This window comes from Cucurbita moschata, unplaced genomic scaffold, assembly GCF_002738365.1.
Source record: "Cucurbita moschata cultivar Rifu unplaced genomic scaffold, Cmos_1.0 Cmo_Scf00048, whole genome shotgun sequence".
Lineage (NCBI taxonomy): Eukaryota > Viridiplantae > Streptophyta > Magnoliopsida > Cucurbitales > Cucurbitaceae > Cucurbita > Cucurbita moschata.
In genome coordinates, this window is record NW_019268564.1 from 817,765 (window position 1) to 824,630 (window position 6,866).

The 6,866-nt window shown below is 39.6% G+C and overlaps 17 non-coding genes across 17 annotated transcripts; all 17 read left to right on the top strand.

Moving 5' to 3' along the window:
• Positions 1-3,004: 3,004 nt before the first annotated feature.
• On the top strand, positions 3,005-3,076 carry TRNAP-UGG. Its single transcript has one exon. It is a non-coding gene; the product is annotated as a tRNA-Pro (tRNA).
• A 409-nt stretch (positions 3,077-3,485) lies between these two features.
• TRNAP-UGG lies at positions 3,486-3,557 on the top strand. The gene has a single exon. It is a non-coding gene; the product is annotated as a tRNA-Pro (tRNA).
• Positions 3,558-4,211: 654 nt separating this feature from the next.
• Positions 4,212-4,283, top strand: TRNAP-CGG. The gene has a single exon. It is a non-coding gene; the product is annotated as a tRNA-Pro (tRNA).
• A 169-nt stretch (positions 4,284-4,452) lies between these two features.
• Positions 4,453-4,524, top strand: TRNAP-CGG. Its single transcript has one exon. It is a non-coding gene; the product is annotated as a tRNA-Pro (tRNA).
• Positions 4,525-4,626: 102 nt separating this feature from the next.
• On the top strand, positions 4,627-4,698 carry TRNAP-CGG. Its single transcript has one exon. It is a non-coding gene; the product is annotated as a tRNA-Pro (tRNA).
• Positions 4,699-4,802: 104 nt separating this feature from the next.
• On the top strand, positions 4,803-4,874 carry TRNAP-UGG. The gene has a single exon. It is a non-coding gene; the product is annotated as a tRNA-Pro (tRNA).
• Positions 4,875-4,979: 105 nt separating this feature from the next.
• Positions 4,980-5,051, top strand: TRNAP-CGG. Its single transcript has one exon. It is a non-coding gene; the product is annotated as a tRNA-Pro (tRNA).
• A 104-nt stretch (positions 5,052-5,155) lies between these two features.
• On the top strand, positions 5,156-5,227 carry TRNAP-UGG. The gene has a single exon. It is a non-coding gene; the product is annotated as a tRNA-Pro (tRNA).
• Positions 5,228-5,332: 105 nt separating this feature from the next.
• Positions 5,333-5,404, top strand: TRNAP-CGG. The gene has a single exon. It is a non-coding gene; the product is annotated as a tRNA-Pro (tRNA).
• Positions 5,405-5,508: 104 nt separating this feature from the next.
• TRNAP-CGG lies at positions 5,509-5,580 on the top strand. The gene has a single exon. It is a non-coding gene; the product is annotated as a tRNA-Pro (tRNA).
• A 104-nt stretch (positions 5,581-5,684) lies between these two features.
• On the top strand, positions 5,685-5,756 carry TRNAP-CGG. Its single transcript has one exon. It is a non-coding gene; the product is annotated as a tRNA-Pro (tRNA).
• A 104-nt stretch (positions 5,757-5,860) lies between these two features.
• TRNAP-UGG lies at positions 5,861-5,932 on the top strand. Its single transcript has one exon. It is a non-coding gene; the product is annotated as a tRNA-Pro (tRNA).
• Positions 5,933-6,036: 104 nt separating this feature from the next.
• TRNAP-CGG lies at positions 6,037-6,108 on the top strand. The gene has a single exon. It is a non-coding gene; the product is annotated as a tRNA-Pro (tRNA).
• Positions 6,109-6,212: 104 nt separating this feature from the next.
• Positions 6,213-6,284, top strand: TRNAP-UGG. The gene has a single exon. It is a non-coding gene; the product is annotated as a tRNA-Pro (tRNA).
• A 104-nt stretch (positions 6,285-6,388) lies between these two features.
• On the top strand, positions 6,389-6,460 carry TRNAP-CGG. Its single transcript has one exon. It is a non-coding gene; the product is annotated as a tRNA-Pro (tRNA).
• A 104-nt stretch (positions 6,461-6,564) lies between these two features.
• TRNAP-CGG lies at positions 6,565-6,636 on the top strand. The gene has a single exon. It is a non-coding gene; the product is annotated as a tRNA-Pro (tRNA).
• Positions 6,637-6,740: 104 nt separating this feature from the next.
• Positions 6,741-6,812, top strand: TRNAP-CGG. Its single transcript has one exon. It is a non-coding gene; the product is annotated as a tRNA-Pro (tRNA).
• The last annotated feature ends 54 nt before the right edge of the window (positions 6,813-6,866 follow it).

The window sequence follows — 6,866 nt, forward strand, 5'->3', positions numbered from 1 at the left end:
ACCCTTTTTACACATCCTATTCTCTTAGCATTTGCATTCAACCTTAAGAGATCGACGTTAGCCTAACTCTTGTATTCCTCAATTTAAAGCAAAAGTCTTTCACATGTCGTTCGGTATATTCTCGTCCACTCGTTTTAACATGTTATCACATGTCGAGCGTCGAGTCTTACATACATTTCTCTCACTCTCTATCTCTCCTTTGATAACAACACTGATCGTCCACTCATTTTAACATGTTATCACATGTCGAGCGTCGTAGTCGTACTTATCCTTCTCTCGTTCACTATTCCTCCTTTGATAGCAACACCGACATGTCAATATTGTAGTGACTGTAGTTTGGCTAATAATCGTTTGTACGTTATAGAAAGAATGACGGTGGTATTGTAGTGACACTCGTTCTAATTCAACCTAAAAACTTAAGCTCGTGAATATGAAATTGATTAGTTCACGATACCCAACATGTGAAATGTTAAGTTATTTGGATTTGAGCACACGATCGCTTGCTATATGATATCAAGTTTAATCACTACAACTAGATCCTTAAAAGTTCAAGTTGATTCTTAGATATGCTCATTTACCCTATAGGGTCAGGGCTCCGTAGGGACCTTCTTAGAATGGGGTGATGAATCCCCAGCTAAGTGAAAAATGGGGAGGGAGAGGGGACATTGTAATAGCCCAAGCACATCGCTAGCATATATTGTCCATTTTGGCCCATTACGTAGCGTTCGTCAGCCTCATGGTTTTAAAATGTGTCTACTAGGGAGAGGTTTCCACAAACTTATAAGGAATGATTCGTTCATCTCTCCAATCGATGTGAGACCTCACAATCTATCCCCCTTGGGGCCCAGCATCTTCGCTGGCACATTGTCCGATGTCTGGCTCTGATACCATTTGTAACAGCCCAAGCCCACAGTTAGCAGATATTGTCCGCTTTGGCCCATTACCTAGCGTTAGTCAGCCTTATGGTTTTAAAACGCGTCTACTAGGGAGAGGTTTCTACAACCTTATAAGGAATGATTCGTTTTCCTCTCCAATCGATGTAGGACCTCACAATCTATCCCCATTGGGGTCCAGCGTCCTTGTTGGCACACGGTTAGATGTTTGGCTCTGATACCATTTTTAATAACCCAAGCCCACAACTAGTAGATATTGTCCGATTTGGCTCATTACGTATCGCCGTCAGCCTCATAGTTTTGAAATGTGTCTACTAGGGAGAGGTTTCCACCACCTTATAAGGAATGATTTGTTTCCCTCTCCGACCGATATGAGACCTCACAATCTATCCCCCTTAGGGCCCAGCGTCCTCGCTAGCACATCGTTTGATGTCTGGCTCTAGTAATAGCCCAAGCTCACAGCTAATAGATATTGTCCGCTTTGGCCCATTACCTAGCGTTCGTCAACCTCATGGTTTTAAAACGCGTCTACTAGGAAGAGGTTTCCACAACCTTATAAGAAATGATTTGTTCTCCTCTCCAACCGATGTGAGACCTCACAATCTATCCCCCTTGAGGCCCAGCGTTCTTGCTGGCACATCGTCCGACGTCTGGCTCTGATTCCATTTGTAACAGCCCAAGCTCACCGCTAGCAGATATTGTCTGCTTTGGCCCATTACATATCACCGTCGGCCTCACGATTTTGAAAAATGTCTACTGGGAAGAGGTTTCCACAACCTTGTAAGGAATGCTTCGTTCCTCTCTCTAACTGACGTGGGATCTCACAGACAGATTCCTCCCAATCCCCATTTCCGCCCTCGACCCCACTAAAATGTAATCTTCTCGAACATCTAAATGTTAGGTAGAAAGGATAATAATGGTAGGTATCAATTTAATTTAGGGAGTACCGAACTTTGAACTTTAGCATCCAAGTCCTAAATAAGAAGTTTGTTATTTCATGCACTATCCTCTATAAGAAAGCTTTATTATGGGAGCTTTTATTTTTTCAACCACTCATTTTTCTTTATCATCACATGTTTTTTTATGCTAAAAGAATAAAATTTATGAAGATTATTCAAATCCAATTCTCATCCCATGTGAAATTTGAATAACTCTCACATGTTCGGTCGTGAAATCGAAACCCTAATTAGTCAGCCTCTTCTCGAATTCGTTTGTTACTTAAATCCGAACATTTCAAAAGAAACTGATCTATGGTTACCCCAATCTCCAAGCTCGGATGCTAACATGAGAGGCTCGAGAAGTAGATTATTATAGAAAAAATAAGGTGGAAACTCTTTCCAAAATGATTATGACGTACGTGAGAAATATACCGAGTAATATATTGGTAAGAGAGCTTTGAACTCATAGAACTCGTGTTTCGAGGCTATGCTTAACTTTTAACACTCATACCTGATTTGCAAGTCTCGATATTAATACGAACTCTCGTCACGTCGAGTATTGTAGAGAGAAGATTTTCATGGAAGTTTTGAATTTAACGATCCTAACTAACTTTTTTCATTAGAAATTGTATTAAGAGTAAAATGGTGACGGAAAAAAAATAATTGTAGCATTTATTTGATTTCATGCAAGGGGATGTATTTCAAATGGTAAAGCGCTCGCTGAACATGCAAGAGGTATAGGGATCGATACCCTACATCTCCAAAATCTACTATTACATACGTTAAGGTATTAAACCCAATTTATTTTCATGATTTTGAACTAACCTAACTTTGGACGATGACGGGTAGCTATCGAACTCGAATATCGTGAACCTCGCTCAAGCAAAGGACATCTAACATCCTGCTACGCACTAGTTATAACTCCACACGAGGATGAAGCGAGGGCCCCAATGGGTAGAAAAAGGGTTCAGTAAATAAAATGTTCATATTTGTTATAAAAATAAAATAAATTGAAATATTTAATAGGAAAATTAATGTAAAAGCCATATCTAGTAATCTATCCTCTAAAATTTGGGCCCAAATCGGTCCACCCGAAACCAAAATTGGGCTGAAAAGGTCGGCCCAGTTACTATTATTTTGTATTAGAAAATAATATTAAAAAACGAACATAAAGGGCATTTGGTCTAGTGGTATGATTCTCGCTTTGGGTGCGAGAGGTCCCGAGTTCGATTCTTGGAATGCCCCTTTTTCCATTTAATAAAAATTTTAATACCATCAATACCCTTTGCCTTAAAGTTTCTCTAACAAAGTTTCTAGGGTAATTGTGTTATAAACAAAAGGGTATTTTGTCTAGTGGTATGATTCTCTTTTTAGGTGTGAGAGGTCCGGAGTTCGATTTTCGGAATGCCCCTTTATTTTTATACCTTCGAATGCAAACTCTCTCTTCCAAATTGTCTCAAGGATAATTTTGTTAGAGACAGAAGCGCATTTGGTCTAGTTATGATTCTTACTTGGGTGCGAGAGGTCTCGAGTTCGATTCTCGGAATGCCCCCTTATCTATTTCTCTCTTTAATTACTATTTTTATACCAATAATACCCTCTGCCAAACTCTCTCTACCAAAGTGTCTCAAGGGTAATTTTGTCAAAAATAGAAGGGCATTTGGTCTTGTGGTATGATTCTCGCTTTGGGTGTGAGAGGTCCCGAGTTCAACTCTCGGAATGCCCCTTTATCTATTTCTTTTTCTAATTACTACTTTTATACCAAAAATACCCTCTGCTGCAAACTCTCTCTACCAAAGTGTCTCAAGGTAATTTTGTCAAAAATGGAGGCATTTGGTCTAGTGGTATGATTCTCGCTTCGGGTGCAAGAGGTCCCGAATTCGATTCTCGGAATACCCCTTTATCGATTTCTTTTTCTAATTACTACTTTTATACCAAAATTACCCTCTGCCGCAAACTCTCTCTACCAAACTGTTTCAAGGGTAATTTTGTCAAAAATGGAAGGGCATTTCGTCTAGTGGTATGATTTTTGCTTCGGCTGCGAGAGGTTCCGAGTTCGATTCTCGGAATGCCCCTTTATCTATTTCTTTTCCTAATTACTACTTTTATATCAAAAATACCCTCTGCTGCAAACGCTCTCTACCAAAGTGTCTCAAGGGTAATTTGCTACTTTTATATCAAAAATACCCTCTGCTGCAAACGCTCTCTACCAAAGTGTCTCAAGGGTAATTTGGTCAAAAATAGAAGGGAATACCCTCTGCTGCAAACGCTCTCTACCAAAGTGTCTCAAGGGTAATTTGGTCAAAAATAGAAGGGTATTTGGTCTAGTGGTATGATTCTCGCTTAAAGTGTCTCAAGGGTAATTTGGTCAAAAATAGAAGGGTATTTGGTCTAGTGGTATGATTCTCGCTTCGGGTGCGAGAGGTCTCGAGTTCGATTCTCGGAATGCCCCCTTATCTATTTCTCTCTCTAATTACTATTTTTATACCAATAATACCCTCTTCCAAACTCTATGCCCCCTTATCTATTTCTCTCTCTAATTACTATTTTTATACCAATAATACCCTCTTCCAAACTCTTTCTACCAAAGTTTCTCAAGGGTAATTTTGTGAAACATAGAAGGGCATTTGGTCTAGAGGTATGGTTCTCGCTTCGGGTGCGAGAGGTCTCGAGTTCGATTCTCGGAATGCCTCTTTATCTATTTCAATCTTTAATTACTATTTTTATACCAATAATACCCTCTGCCAAACTCTCTCTACCAAAGTGTCTCAAGGGTAATTTTGTCAAACATAGAAGGGCATTTGGTCTAGTGGTATGATTCTTGCTTCGGGTGCGAGAGGTTCCGAGTTCGATTCTCGGAATGCCCCTTTATCTATTTCTTTTCCTAATTACTACTTTTATATCAAAAATACCCTCTGCTGCAAACGCTCTCTACCAAAGTGTCTCAAGGGTAATTTGGTCAAAAATAGAAGGGTATTTGGTCTAGTGGTATGATTCTCGCTTTGGGTGCGAGAGGTCCTGAGTTCAATTCTCGGAATGCCCCTTTTATCGATTTCTTTTTCTAATTACTACTTTTATACCAAAATTACCCTCTGCCGCAAACTCTCTCTACCAAACTATTTCAAGTGTAATTTAGTCAAAAATGGAAGGGCATTTGGTCTAGTGGTATGATTCTTGCTTCGGGTGCGAGAGGTTCCGAGTTCGATTCTCGGAATGCCCCTTTATCTAATTCTTTTCCTAATTACTACTTTTATATCAAAAATACCCTCTGCTGCAAACGCTCTCTACCAAAGTGTCTCAAGGGTAATTTGGTCAAAAATAGAAGGGTATTTGGTCTAGTGGTATGATTCTCGCTTTGGGTGCGAGAGGTCCTGAGTTCAATTCTCGGAATGCCCCTTTTATCGATTTCTTTTTCTAATTACTACTTTTATACCAAAATTACCCTCTGCCGCAAACTCTCTCTACCAAACTATTTCAAGTGTAATTTAGTCAAAAATGGAAGGGCATTTGGTCTAGTGGTATGATTCTTGCTTCGGGTGCGAGAGGTTCCGAGTTCGATTCTCGGAATGCCCCTTTATCTAATTCTTTTCCTAATTACTACTTTTATATCAAAAATACCCTCTGCTGCAAACGCTCTCTACCAAAGTGTCTCAAGGGTAATTTTGTCAAAAATAGAAGGGCATTTGGTCTAGTGGTATGATTCTCGCTTCGGGTGCGAGAGGTCTCGAGTTCGATTCTCGGAATGCCCCTTTATCGATTTCTTTTTCTAATTACTACTTTTATACCAAAATTACCCTTTGCCGCAAACTCTCTCTACCAAACTATTTCAAGGGTAATTTTGTCAAAAATAGAAGGGCATTTGGTCTAGTGGTATGATTCTCGCTTCGGGTGCGAGAGGTCTCGAGTTCGATTCTCGGAATGCCCCTTTATCGATTTCTTTTTCTAATTACTACTTTTATATCAAAAATACCCTCTGCTGCAAACGCTCTCTACCAAAGTGTCTCAAGGGTAATTTTGTCAAAAATAGAAGGGCATTTGGTCTAGTGGTATGATTCTCGCTTTGGGTGCGAGAGGTCCTGAGTTCAATTCTCGGAATGCCCCTTTATCGATTTCTTTTTCTAATTACTACTTTTATACCAAAATTACCCTTTGCCGCAAACTCTCTCTACCAAACTATTTCAAGGGTAATTTTGTCAAAAATGGAAGGGCATTTGGTCTAGTGGTATGATTCTTGCTTCGGGTGCGAGAGGTTCCGAGTTCGATTCTCGGAATGCCCCTTTATCTATTTCTTTTCCTAATTACTACTTTTATATCAAAAATACCATCTGCTGCAAACGCTCTCTACCAAAGTGTCTCAAGGGTAATTTTGTCAAAAATAGAAGGGCATTTGGTCTAGTGGTATGATTCTCGCTTTGGGTGCGAGAGGTCCTGAGTTCAATTCTCAGAATGCCCCTTTATCGATTTCTTTTTCTAATTACTACTTTTATACCAAAATTACCCTTTGCCGCAAACTCTCTCTACCAAACTGTTTCAAGGGTAATTTTGTCAAAAATGGAAGGGAATTTGGTCTAGTGGTATGATTCTTGCTTCGGGTGCGAGAGGTCCTGAGTTCAATTCTCAGAATGCCCCTTTATCGATTTCTTTTTCTAATTACTACTTTTATACCAAAATTACCCTTTGCCGCAAACTCTCTCTACCAAACTATTTCAAGGATAATTTTGTCAAAAATGGAAGGGCATTTGGTCTAGTGGTATGATTCTTGCTTCGGGTGCGAGAGGTTCCGAGTTCGATTCTCGGAATGCCCCTTTATCTATTTCTTTTCCTAATTACTACTTTTATATCAAAAATACCCTCTGCTGCAAACGCTCTCTACCAAAGTGTCTCAAGGGTAATTTGGTCAAAAATAGAAGGGTATTTGGTCTAGTGGTATGATTCTCGCTTCGGGTGCGAGAGGTCTCGAGTTCGATTCTCGGAATGCCCCCTTATCTATTTCTCTCTCTAATTACTATTTTTATACCAATAATACCCTCTTCCA